Raw genomic sequence first — 13,699 nt, forward strand, 5'->3', positions numbered from 1 at the left:
TTGATGCGCATCAACCATTGACTTTGCATGTAAACTTGCTGCTTCTGCCGCGCCTGCTGCGTCCGGTGTGAACGTAGCATTAAACGCGACTCTGCTTCCTGGTCTGCACCCTGGGTTGTCAGAGTTTTGTAGGACTAACAAATTCGGCCAGGTTCTTTGAAAGAAAAGCTGCACCATCCAAAGTGGGATGGATGGCGTCTCTCCGAATCAGACCAGGCTTTCCCCAAAAGGATTGCCAATTATTAATGTAGACGACGTTGTTTTCAAGACACCACCCAGACAACCAGCGGTTGAATGATGACATGCGGCTAAACAAGTCATCACTGGTCAGATTAGGGAGGGGACCAGAGAAAATTACAGAGTTCGACATTGTTTTGGCAAACTTACACACCGAAGACACACTAAATTTAGTGACCTCCGATTAGCATAACCGAGTGTCATTACCGCCAGCGTCAATAAAAATCTTACTGTATTTAAGCTTATCCTTAGCCAGCAGTTTCCGGTAGGATTTGATGTCGCCCCTTTACCGTTACCCAATCGGACTGGCTGCTCAGTCACTTTTGGAGGAACAGTATGTGAACTCTTGGAGAAATCCAGCCCAGCTCTCAGGCTGCTCAGGAAGTCACTGTAAGCCTTTACCAGGCTGGGGTTTTCTGGGTCCACCTTGACTGTTCATACTGTTGTGTTGACCACTGATCTGTGGTTGAGGTGGGGGTCTTTCTCAATATAGTCACAAAGTCCCGTTTTATTTAAAATACATATCACCTTTGAACCCTAACCCTTTTAATTACAATTCACATCTGACTGGGTACTGCATGGATATAAATCTCTAAAACTTTTTTAGAAACCTGCATTTAATTTTGAGTGAAGAAAATAACAAAAATGTATTTAAAAAAAAAATGGTTAAACTATCATAACCATAAACAACCTTTTTTTGGAAGAAAAATAACCATACACCTTGATGTTCATGATAAATGGGGGGTTTGTTAAAGGTTTCCTAACCCCAAAAGATAAACTAGCACAATAGTCTCTAAAATCTATCTATCTTGTAAAAAAAGAGCTCATTTGGAAATAGAGGTAACAACGGGTTATGGGTTGTAAAACATGCTCGTTGCTAGGCTATTCAATTATATTTTGCAAACTGGAACAGGGTGTGGGCCTTGAATCTGGGCTGTTAGAAAATGAGCATAATGCTCTCAACAGTAGTTTAAATAGATTGCCTGAGAACTTGGCTCAAATTAATACTTGGCAGCTTTAGAGATCTTGGAACTGTTGAATGAAGAACTGGTTTAACATTTAAGAGTAGGGAGGACTGGCAGTTATAGACCAAATTTATAATAGTTGAAAATATTTTACTGTTGATTGAATGAGCCACAGATCCAAAGACAGAGTTGCAGGTCTGGTGCTGCTGGTTGCAAATGAATACTGTGGTCTATTCTCTTTTGTTCAAGCAAATCTGAAAAAGTAGCAAATTAAGTTGATCTGAATAGTTAGTTACGGTTACTGTGCCAGTGCTTTATTCTCTCATGAGTGCATTGTCAAGAGAGAATAAAGCCCCGGTCACACTGGTTGCATCCGAGTTTTTAATCCCAGATTATTTTCCATGTCACACTGACTGCAGTGAGTATATAGGGGGTCTGACTATGCAGGGTGATTAGATCCAGATCTTTGCAGATTTCTTTCTCTTCTGTCTCTTTGTGCAACAGATGGAAACAATTTCCCACATTTGATTGTGACAGAAAAGTTATATAAAAAAACAACAAAGCCCAACTTCACAAGTCTGTGTAATATCTCTTGAACGAGAACTGATACGAAAATTGTATAGGCCTATATTTAAAATATGATTGTAGACACATTTAAAGAAAAGTTTAGAGGAACCCTTGGTGAGAAGTTTATTTTGCAGATTAGGTTTTCTCCAAGCCCCTCTCTTACAATATAGTATGTTTCCAGTGAGGTTTTAGCTTAACAGGATATCCTCTTTAAAATAAGGTACCAGTACTCTCATTGCAGGTTTTAAATATCCTGTTTTCTATCTCTTTTCACAGTTTTTTTTTTTACCTGGGGTTTGACCGTTGACTGTTCTCACATATTATTCTGAAAGTCTATATTTCTGAGAGCTGATGACATGCTTTACCCTGATCCATTATTAAAAAACAGCTGGAGCTTACAAGTAAGTGTCATGATTATAATAAGGTGTGACCCCAAGATGCAGAAGACCAAACAGAGACACCAGGGAAAAGTTTAAACAGGTTTATTTAGTAATGATGTGATGAATCCAGTGCTGCTCTGAGCACTGCTCAATAGGGACTGAAAGGTGAGGGGAAGACACTGCGGTTAGTTCAGGCTCAGTGGGAAATTAGAATCTTAGGTTTTAGAATTGGAGGAAAAGATTGCAGACTCACTTCTCCAGGGAAAGGTGTCCTTTAAGGTATCCGGACTGGGAGGATAGTACAAAAGATTGTCTTGTTGGGTGATGGGTGGAATGGGTTACTCAGACTGCGGTTGTTCCCTGGTGAATGGAGAAGCTGACTGCCACTCAGATTTCCTGCAGTACCTGAACGGGCTGTAGTGCTGAAGAAATATTTGCTTGGTGTAAAGCTCAAACGACCTCTTGGGGAAAGTTGATCCAAACTTCCTGTTTGGAGTGAACGGAGAAGCTGACTGCCACTCAGATTTCCTGCAGTACCTGAACAGGTTGCGGTGTTGATGAAACCTTTGCTTGGTGTGAAGTTCAAACAACCTCTTGGGGAAAGTGGGTCCAAACTTCCTGTTTGGGACCCCAGCTCAGTTAGAAGCTCAGTACCTCTTGGGGAAAGTGGGTCCAAACCTCCTGTTTGGAATCCCAGCTCAGTTAGAAGCTCAGTTGAACCTTCCAGAGAGAGAAGGACTGAACAAATCCAGTTTGCAGGATGACTTCCTGCCGAGAGGCAAAGACAAAAACAAAGTTAAGACTCAGGTTGACAAAAACTCAGTTTGACTCAGAAAAACTCAGCTTGGCTTGAGAATCCAAAACTGGCAAACCAAGAACTCAGGTTAGACTCTGCTAAACTAAGCATGGCTAGAGTACCCTGTATTGGCAAACACTCTGGCGTCGAGGTAGTGGCAGTCAGCAGCTTAAAAAACACTCCACAGGTAATGAGGCAATGAGCTGCAAGTGTTCAGGGAGACCCAATGAGGACGGGGCACCACCTGGTGGAGGAGGAAAGAAAACACAAAAACAGACCACACAAACTGGATTCCTGACAGTAAGTCTTTAAGGCAGCAATAAAAGACAAACATTGGTATCTATTCTGTTCTCTAAGGTCAGAGCTGCGTTGGGCAAAGGTGACTTCACAGTCAGTTCTACCTAGTGACATTGGCATGTATGGTGTGATATGATAATGATACTTGGGTCACAATACAGTATTATCATGATATAGCAATGTCACTATATATTGTGATATTTTACTCAGCTATCAAATTGGAATATATAGATAAAAAGCAAGCACTGTACAGTAGTAGCCATTTAAAATTTTCCCACTTTCCTTGATTGGTCCTTGGCTGGTCCCCTACAATTCCTTTATAAACATCAACATTACTGACAGTACTGAGGCCCGCAGCAACCAGCGGACCTCCGAGGCTAACGGCAGCCAGGGCTAACCACGGCCCGTCTGCAGCGGCCCTCATCTCTGCATTGTCGTGTGTGAAGGACCGCTGGCTCTGATGCCGATTTTTGGCTCAGCTTTAGAAACAGTACTGAAATATTATTTCTTTCATGATTTGTGGACATTAAGATCTAAAGAGAATAGGTCCTGGTCAGACCGTGTAATTCAGTAAAAGGGTGGAGTCAGAGTAAAGAAATATGCAAGAGGGGGTCACTCCAGTGGCTGGAAGTTTAAGGGGATTTTGCTGGGAGTTGGAGGGAAGTGGGCTGCCATTCGGCTGGTGTTTGACTGGGAAGGGTCATTTTGCATGGCTGCTACTGTATATGTTCATCAGAATCGATGTTATTTGGAGTCTGAGTCAGTCCATGTCTTCTACTGTGACTAGCTCAACTACAGAAATGTTGCTGCACTGCAGAGCAAAGGGCTCCTCGGCTATCTACCAGAATGGGGGTGTAGATGTAGCCCATTTTCCCCGATGTTTTAGATTTTTTTTTTTTAGATTTTTTAAATTGATTTTAGGAAAATTGATATGTTGCCCGCAGGATCCGATTGGCTGTCCGTCAAGACACAGGACGGTCCTCTACCCAAATTAAGGCCATTACTAGTGCTGACTGCAGCCCAATAACCATCTGACGGCATCTGTAAGGGAGGGACTTCAGATGCAAAAAACGTCTTCAAAGGCCACACCTTCTTCAACGCCACAAAATTGCCTGTTTGGAATTTGCAAGGGTGCACCAAACATGAGACATTGAAAGGTGGAAGAAAGTTGTGTTCTCTGATGAGAAAAAAAATGTAACCTTAATGGTCTTGATGGCTTTTTCGCATGACAAGGAGATCCCACCTGAGATGTTCTCTACACGGCACAGTGGTAGGGGCGTCATCATGATTTGGGGTGCATTTTCCTTCAATGGAACAATGGAGCTTCAGGTTGTGCAGGGGCATCAAACAGCAGCTGGCTATGTGGAGATGTTGCAGCGGGCATCCCTCATGACTGAGGACCCTCACCTGTGTGGTAATGATTGGGTTTTTCAACAGGACAATGCTGCAGTTCACAATGCCCGCCTGACAAAGGACTTCTTCCAAGAGAATAACTTCACTCTTTTGGACCATCCTGCATGTTCCCTGGATCTAAACCCAACTGAGAACATTTGGGGATGGATGGCAAGGGAAGTTTACAAAAATGGACATGAGTTCCAGACAGTGGATGCCCTTTGTGACGCCATCTTCAACACTTGGAGCAACGTTCCCACTAGCCTCCTGGAAACACTGGCATCAAGCATGCCTTAACGATTGTTTGAAGTCATCAACGAGAATGGTAGAGCTACTCATTACTGAGTCCTTTTTTTGACAGTTTGATTTCTGTTTTCGAGGGTTTTCAGGTTTTTTTGAGCTATGGTCTTAAACTTTTGATCAGCTGAAAAAAATCAGTTTTCAATTAATTTTCTGCTCAAAAGTTTTTGTCTCTTACGCTGATTTCTTCTTTTAACATTGTGAAGCTCTACTTAGAACCTTCTTTAGATCCAATAGTGCAAAATGCAAATTCTTGCAATTTTTTGACTGGTCTTAAGATTTTGCTCAGGAGTGTACCTATCCTCTCCTGACATGAGATTGTTGGACTGCACAGTTTATAGATTTTAGCCTGTTTGTTGAAAAAGAAAATGCATCATAAGAAACCCATTGCTTTGCAGCAAAACACTTGGCGTACATTAATATGTCTGTAGATGTTTTGGATCAATGAGGAAAAGGGAAGGATTTTCTATAATTGATATACCTGGCTCCAAAAGAACTAAAAAAAAAAAAAAAAAATGATGCAAAGCTGAATTATACTGTAACAGCAGCACCCCGAAGAGTCCTCTACTACACAAAGAAATGTTTAAAAAAAAAAAAAAAAACTTTAACACCATTGCAGATAAACAGAAAGATCCGTGGGATGTTAGCCATACTGTAAGTAACTTCCTTGATTTAAAAGCCCATCAGATTCCTCTGATGCTGTATACGAATGATCTAAGATTTTTCTGAAAATCGACGGACCCGTTCAGAGCTGAGACCGAAGAGCTCTCACCCCCCGTCAACCCCTGTTGTTTTAACTGCACAATTGTTATCGTTATATCTGCTGCTATTCCAAACAGACACTATTGAATGTATTAACATCTGGCTTATCTTGGACAGTATCAAAAGCCAGTTAAACAGACGCTTAGGATTTTGTTCTCTTTCTGTTACAAGTAGTCATTTAGGAGCATCTAGAGTTTTGCATAAATGTTACATTTTTTTAATCGTAAATTACTAGATTTAAGACATCATTTTTTTGAACTTGCTGTCACGATCTGGCCTGTTTGCTCTCCCTTAATTAGTCATTCCTTTCACCTGTTGTTTTTCCCTCCCTGCCTCAATTATAATTTCTTCCTCTCACCTGTGTCCTCTAGTTTATATTCAGTTCAACCTGAGCATTCAGGGCCAGATCACTGCTTGTCTTTCTGTCAGTCTTTCTGTTCAGTTTTATTTGGTTCATGTCCTGGATCCTAGCTGCCAGTGGAGAGAGGGTTTTAGTGTTTGTCTTGTCTTCTGATTGTCCACTGTTCCTCCCCCGCGGAGTCCTCTGGGTCTTTGGCTCATTATGGGGGGAGGTTCAGTTTTTATCTAAGTAAGCCTGGCTCCAGGAGGAGACCAGTTTAAAGTCCTGCTTCAAGTTCCGGTTCCACGTCCTGTCTCGGCTACACTCTTCCACTGAGCCTGCTCATCTGCACCTGATCCTGTCTGCTCCTGTGCGTGACCACCTGGTCATGCTTCTGGTCCCAGTCAGACTCTGAACCCTCCTGGAAGCCTGTGGATGCCTGGAGGTCTGGATCCTGCCACCTGTTCCTGCCTGATCTGTATCCTGCCTGTTTCTGTCTGTTCCTGTCTGTTCTGGACCCCTGACCAGGATCAGCTTTCAGCATAACCACTGGGACTGCAGCACTGGGGACACTCGTGGTCTGGACTGTTAAACCAGGTAAGTGACCAACCCAGATAATCATAAATCAGTTTATCGTGGTCACTTACCTGTGTTTCCTTCCTAAAGTTTCTGAGATTGGCCGCTGCCCGCCCCCCTGCCTGCAGTGTCCGCGAGCCACAGCTCCGCTTTTGTTTTGTTTTATATAATAAACGTTTGAACTTTCCTACTGACTGTCTCTCCTTGAATACTGGGTCCATCTGTCCGCAATTCATGACACTTGCAGTTGTTTCTGCTTTATACACAAATGGTTTATCATTCTGGCTAGATTCACACTCCTTTGGGTGACAGTTTGAATAAACAGAGACAAATAGATCTTTGATAATTAATAGCTGTGCTGATAGCCTAGCCTAAGTGACTAAATTGGTGGGAATAACTGGATTTTAACAGGTGAAAGGCCCAAAATCCTGGTAAGTGAGCAGATTGGAGCTATAGTTATTCAACCAAGAACACCAAATTGATTTTACCTCTGATTTTGAATAAGTTAAATAATTAACTACAACACCAGTTCTAGTTAATCATTTATTCATAATCTACAGGAAATATTATTTCATAACAGAATGGTATGTTAGCTGTCAGTAAAATCTTGCTGTTGCATGTTTTCTTTTATAAACTATATTATCAACAAAAGGTGCTTCATACAGTTTAATAAACTAGATGTGCTCAGATCCACTGTCTTAAATCAGTTTCAGCCTGAAATTACCTGAAACAAAACAGAGGGGAGGAAGATGCATTACCTTCTCTCTGTTGGCAAGAAAAATCTTTTTATCGTTTTAAGGGACAAGAACAGGATGTAATAATTATAAATTTGTTGGGGTTTTTTTGTCCTCAACACAAGTTTAAGGAACCTGCATGTTGTATTCTACGTTACAACTTCAATTACAGCTTTTAACGTTTGAATGCATTATATTTGAAGGAATGAATAAATGTACTAAATTTTAAAACCTGCCACTGACGGAGGAATACCAGGTCATTGCAACAAAGAGACGCTCAATTGGAACAGAATAACAGTTGCTCCTATTTTCTCTGGGCTGCTGCCAACACTACGTTTGCCTTGCAGCGATCAGTTGAGAAAAGATTTAGACAAACAAACACCACACCCAACTGCATAAAAACAGAAGAAAAAAAAAAACTTTGAATCTGACCTTTCCTGTAAACATAAAAATATACTTCTATGCACTGTGTTTAGTATATTTCCTCCATGTTGGAGGAAATATACTAAATATACTATACTATAAGAAGCTCAATCCAAACAAACCTCATCTGTCATGGTCTGTAGGTGTTAAATTGTGGTTTAGATTTTGTTTACATCTTTTAGGTATAGCTTCTTTGTATTTTATCTTCAATATGTCTTACCATATTTTGCTGCTTTTGTCATTTAAAGAATACCATGTCACTTCTTTATGCTCACTTTGCCAAGTGATTTTACGTAGACCACCATTAATATAGTGATACGGTATCTATCACCCTGAGAGGCAATTCTTCCCAGACATTTTTTGACCTTTAAAGAACTTTTTTTTTCAACAAATAAGACATTGGTGAGAAAAAAATACTTAATAAAGAGAATATTAATGTTTAAACGTTATTATGAATTTTCTTTTTTACTATACATTATTGAAAAACAACATTTTTAACTTAAATGCTATTTTGCAAATCTGGTGAATTTTGTTTTTCTTTTCACAAACCTGTTGGTATTTGATTTGTAAAAATAATTTTAATTTTCTTTGTATGTAGTTCAAGATATCTTTGTAAATGTAGATGTAAGGTATTGTACTTTTTTGTAACTTGTAAATAACTGAATATATATTTTTTATTGAATAATATGGTGAAAGGACCATTTGAGTGGTGCTTTCAGTTCATGTTTTCTTCTGCATCTGGTTCAGCAGATAGTTCATTGTAAGAGCAGATCCGATCTATGTTTGATGTCTCGCTACATTGCTGCTATGGACTCAAGGGCGGGACTCTGAGGGGGGTTATTGGAGTGCTGATGGGAGGAGATCATTTACACCAGGACTGATGCAGAGCCCAGGGCTGACAGAAGCTAAGAAAACTTCAGAAAAGTTCTGCTGAACTTCGTCAGGTAAGTTAACAAACACAAACTGAAAACGTTTTATAAACCTGCTTGATGAAGGTGATTACTGAGTTATATTTCTACAATCTAATGGTAACTGACTTCACAGAATATCTGAAAATGAAAAAAATATATAGCTATACAGTATAAACTGTTTGTTTTAGACGGTGCGATATTAATACGTTTGTTGTATTCTAGTCCTTTCGTTTCCAGGTTTTGTGTGCACAAGGTTTTGTTGGATCGTTTTCTTGCTTTAGGAGAAATTACCCTTAGAATGATCCTGCTCTCATGTTTGGTATGAGGGATTGCTGTAAAGGCAACAACACATTGCAATTGCTATGTCTGAATATCTGAGAACCAATCTGCTGAGATGATTTGATTGACTTAGTAAAGTACTTTCAAATTACATGTGATTTTATACTATCTAAATAAACTTAAATGATTTATAGTCAAGAAAATTTTATTGACTTACTCTGCAGGTTAATCACCTGGGTTTATTTCTTCTCTGTGGATTGACACACATTGGGATTATCCTTGAAAAAAATATTTTAAGAAGCCATAGTGATAATAATAGTACTAAAAATGAGAAAAACAATAATAATAATACAGTTTACTTTTGTAAAGGTACAGGTTAATCTAATGAACTGGGTTTTTTAACTGTGTAAGAACTGATGTTTTGTTGGTCACAGGACATGAAAGAGCAAAGTTAAGGAGCAGAGGGATTGAAGGCATGGACAGAATCTTGTCGTACATCTGTAGAGACTGGGTAGTACGGAATATAAATAGACTCAATTTGAATTAACTAAATGGTGCCTAAGATATATAATTTGAACCAGTCTGAAGGAGTACAGGAAATGCAAACTGTGGGTATTGTCTCTCAAATAGGATTGAATGAATGATGTATTGAAGCTCATACTCAGACCAAGAAAGATTAGAATGGAAAACAGACAAGAATTAGCAGGAGAAAGAGAGCTTTTAAAATATTTATCAGGACAACTTGGTGCCTAATGAGGTTGAAAACTTGATTGAAACTCTTCATACGTGCAGTTGTGTAATTAGTTTAGGGGAAATTTTACTTTACGATAACTTTAAGAGCTTTGAAAATGAAGGGGATGAAAAGAGGTAGACATGTTCCTTTAACAATGATAGTGGAGTCACATGTTGCAGTATTAGTGCCAGAATACAGGCAGAAGTGAGTGATGTAAGTAACTATAAGAGAGGAAAGACAAGTTTTAACAAGGACGGTGGTATGATCTGTGAATGATCAAATGGTGTTTTGAGGCAAGACCAGGCAAGCTTATTGTTCAGCTCTCATGAAACAGACATTAATTTATTCAAGAAATGGTAAAGAAAATTACAATAAAGCAAAAATATATTACATTTATAACAGTAAAACTTGAGAACCACCCGATTTCATAAAAATTAGCTGGAAAAAATATTTGTTGAAACTTAAAAAAAAGCAATTAATTTTTTGGTTTAGTTAACCGGAACATCTTTCTAGAACGTCTCAGGTTTTCAGGTAGTTTGTTCCAAAGGTGATGGACATAAAAAGCAAATGTTTCCTCGTCTGGCTTGGTTCTGCTCCTGGTAATACCATACAGAATCTTTCTCTTATGAACAGCAGCTCCAAATGGTCCATATTTGACCAGTAACATTGATATCTTCAGTGCTTCAGAGACCAACAACTAGTTTTGAAAATCTCAACATCCAAATGCAACAAAGCAAAGGCTATTGGAAGAAACTTCAACCAAAACACCCATCTCAAACAGGTTTAATACGATTCCTACTTTATAAAGAATTTTGAAAAGTATTTTGAGGTTTGTCTACTATTTTCAGGTTGATGAGATGGACTTGGATCAAATGCACGTACCTGCCCTGGGTCGGCCCTTCGCTATAGGAATGCTGTATGACGCTCGTCAAGATCAACTGTTAGCAGGTGGGATAAGAAGAAAACTCCTTATACACCAATCGATATCTCTACATACGTTTGGCTGAACTTTGAAGCTTCTGGTGAACTAGATGAAGTCTTCTGGAGCATTGTTTGTCATTTTTAACCAAATTCAAAGTGTAACATTAAATTATTATCATAATATCTTTGAGTTTATAAATTCCTTAGCTTATTCCTACAGGGAAGGATGTTTTTGTCATTTGTATCACATAAGATTGTGATTTGCTGCTATGAATGAGTCATCGGAAGATTGTTGATGAGAACAACGCATTGTTTTTGAAACCATGTCTGTGCCTATTGGCCAACGCTCTGACCAATGAGTGCAACTGACTGTGACGTAGTAAATGTGACAGAAAGCTGGTGAGGGAGTGTAAACAAACAGCCTGTCAGCCGGTAAAACATCGAATATGTCCTTCTTAAAAATTAATGAGCGTAGAACCTCTTCCTGCTCACTATTCAATGAAAACCCAAGTCTAATCCTTCCAAAACGGGTTCTAAAGCTGAGTCAAAAATCGGCATCAGAGCCAGCGGTCCTTCACACACGACAATGCAGAGATGAGGGCCGCTGCAGACGGGCCGCGGTTAGGCCTGGCTGCCGTTAGCCTCGGAGGTCCGCTGGTTGCTGCGGGCCTCTCAACTTCGGAAAAAGATTTTTAATTACGCATTAAATTGGTAAATGGACCATATAGTGACGCTTTAAAGTCTAATATTCTCACCTCCAAGGATCTTAAGACGTACTTTTTTTGAACAACAGAAAATAGAACTTTTAACTTTCAATGGAGAGCTCCACTGAAAGCTGCTGCTGCTGCAGTGCATGCCTCAATAGTTGTTGCCATCTTCCTTGTGCTTTCTGCAGTGTTGCACAGCTTTGCATCCAAAAATTTAAAACACATCTCTGCGTTGTGATTGGCCCGCCAGTTCTAGCATTGATCGAGACTAGACCACTCACAGGCAAATCAAGTTTGGCCGCAGGCAGGTGGGGCTAGTTTACTAGGCTAGGTTTACTTAGATTACCTCTATTTAAAGACAGCCAAGTGGGTTTACAGAAACAGATGATGTTGATGAGCATTTGATTCCCATTAACCTCTTAAAACCCACCGGGTTGCCGGTGACCCGGTGGACCTTAAGTGGGGGTAATAATTCAGAATGCATAAAATTACACCGGTAAAATTTTTACCAGCAGGTGGAGCCATTGTGCGCAGCTCCACACTGACACCAAAAGTTCAAAGACCCACAGCTAGACCTCTGAACTTTTCTGCATGTGTGGTTGACATCATGTAGAACATATATAATACAATAAAACCTACCTTTTATCAAGAATATCTTTATTACTGCTGTTCATTTTTGAGAATAAAAAAAAAAAAAAAACTTTGAGTCATGTTTGAACTGATGCAGGTTGGTCTGTGTTCTAGTCACCCAGTTTTAACTAGACGGTGTTAGCTTTCAAATAAGATATTGCACATGTAATTTGGGCTTACAGTTCCTAAGTTACTTGCTTTTTCATTTGGGTATGCAAAATAGGCGAGGATTACCCAAAATGAGGTGGATGTTACTAAGTTAAACCCACCCATTTTCAGTTTCTCCCTCCCTCTACCAAGGTTAAATGCTTCACCCATGCTCCTGTCCCCTTCTGCTTTTCTCCACCTCTTCTGAATGTTGCAGTCAGGTTGCTAACTGTCTCTATTGTAAGGCAAACAACCTCCAATACTACTGGCCCCTGTACATGAAGTTGGAAAAAGGCTAAAACAAGTTAACTTCAGAACAAGAGCATGTTCCAAGTACCTTTCCATATTACCTCTGATATATTAATAAGTCATATCTAAACCTTTTATTTAGACAGACCTGTTAAACAATCAGATCTCAAGTGAGCTAACAAAAGATCATTACCATGATTTTCCTATAAGGTTAGTCAGGGCCTATTCATTTTGCCCATTCATAAATATACAATTTATCAAAGCTCAAGATGTGAAAGAAACAACTTATGGACAAATTATATTTTATATTATCGTTCAGTATTTCAGGTTAGAAAATGTTAGACTTCAGATTTAAGTATAGGAATAACAATTATTTTACACAACGAAAAGCACTACATATGAAGCCCAAACATGTAACATATTATACATCCATTGTCTACATTATGTGTGCTGATACAAATATAGTTACTAAGTGCTTATTGAAAGTGGTGACCACTATGCAGTCGCATTGTGATTTAAGATCAAGATGAAAAAAAACTCTTCGGGGCTCACTTTCAATAATCATATTTTGGACTAATACCCTGAGAAATAGACTGACTTGTGTTGTACACAAGTCAAAAACAGCGTAAAATTTAGGTCCAATAATTTTTTGTCATAGCAAACCTTATATTAAGATTTTAAAAAAAGCACAGGAAATTCAAAGAAATTTGGGTCTCATCATTGCAAGTTAAGACAGTGGAAAGTAAGTCGGGGCAACTGTTGTCTTCACTTGATCCAAAGCTTTTTGGATAACACAATCTTCTCGGAACATATCCACATGCACAAGGCTATTTAGTTAAAACCAACTAAATAGCCCTGTTCCTTTAGAGCCTGAAAGCAACTCTCTTCATTACAGAGTAAAGACAAGTTTTTATTGTTAATTGAGAGGACTTGGTTCATTTATGTAATAGGAGAAAATTTTAGTAAGATCTTGAGGTAATAAATTGACAAAGTCAGCAGTGATTAATGACACAGATTTTCTTGAAAATGTGGTGTTTTGCCTATAAAACTCAGTGGGGGGGGGGGCTTTATAGAATTTCTACAGTGTTTGAAATAAAACCCTCAACACTAGAGAAACACAATGTATATTGTAATGAAAGTTAATTACTTTTCTTACTTTCTGCAGACTTCACCCTGTGGGACAGAGAAACAATAAAAAAATTCACCATAAGAAAGACCCAGAACAGCAGTCATTATGACACTATTGCTTCAGACACTATTGCAGCCAAGACTTCCCTGCTAAAGGCTGATGAATCTCTCACAGCCAGTGTTCTGAGTGGTCTAATTGATGTTGGAGCATCTGCCAACTATCTG

General features: G+C 39.2%; 1 protein-coding gene and 1 long non-coding RNA gene across 2 annotated transcripts in view; both read left to right on the forward strand.

The window, feature by feature from the left end:
* Positions 1-13,699, forward strand: part of LOC107101779 (stonustoxin subunit alpha-like) — a 34,469-nt gene that overhangs the window by 18,795 nt on the left and 1,975 nt on the right. The window lies entirely within an intron of this gene.
* Positions 8,648-13,683, forward strand: LOC107101780. Its single transcript, XR_001482096.1, has 3 exons — positions 8,648-8,713; positions 10,541-10,640; positions 13,512-13,683. It is a non-coding gene; the product is annotated as an uncharacterized LOC107101780 (long non-coding RNA).

The sequence above is a fragment of the Cyprinodon variegatus genome, unplaced genomic scaffold (assembly GCF_000732505.1).
Source record: "Cyprinodon variegatus isolate N-32 unplaced genomic scaffold, C_variegatus-1.0 Scaffold1151, whole genome shotgun sequence".
Taxonomy (NCBI): domain Eukaryota; kingdom Metazoa; phylum Chordata; class Actinopteri; order Cyprinodontiformes; family Cyprinodontidae; genus Cyprinodon; species Cyprinodon variegatus.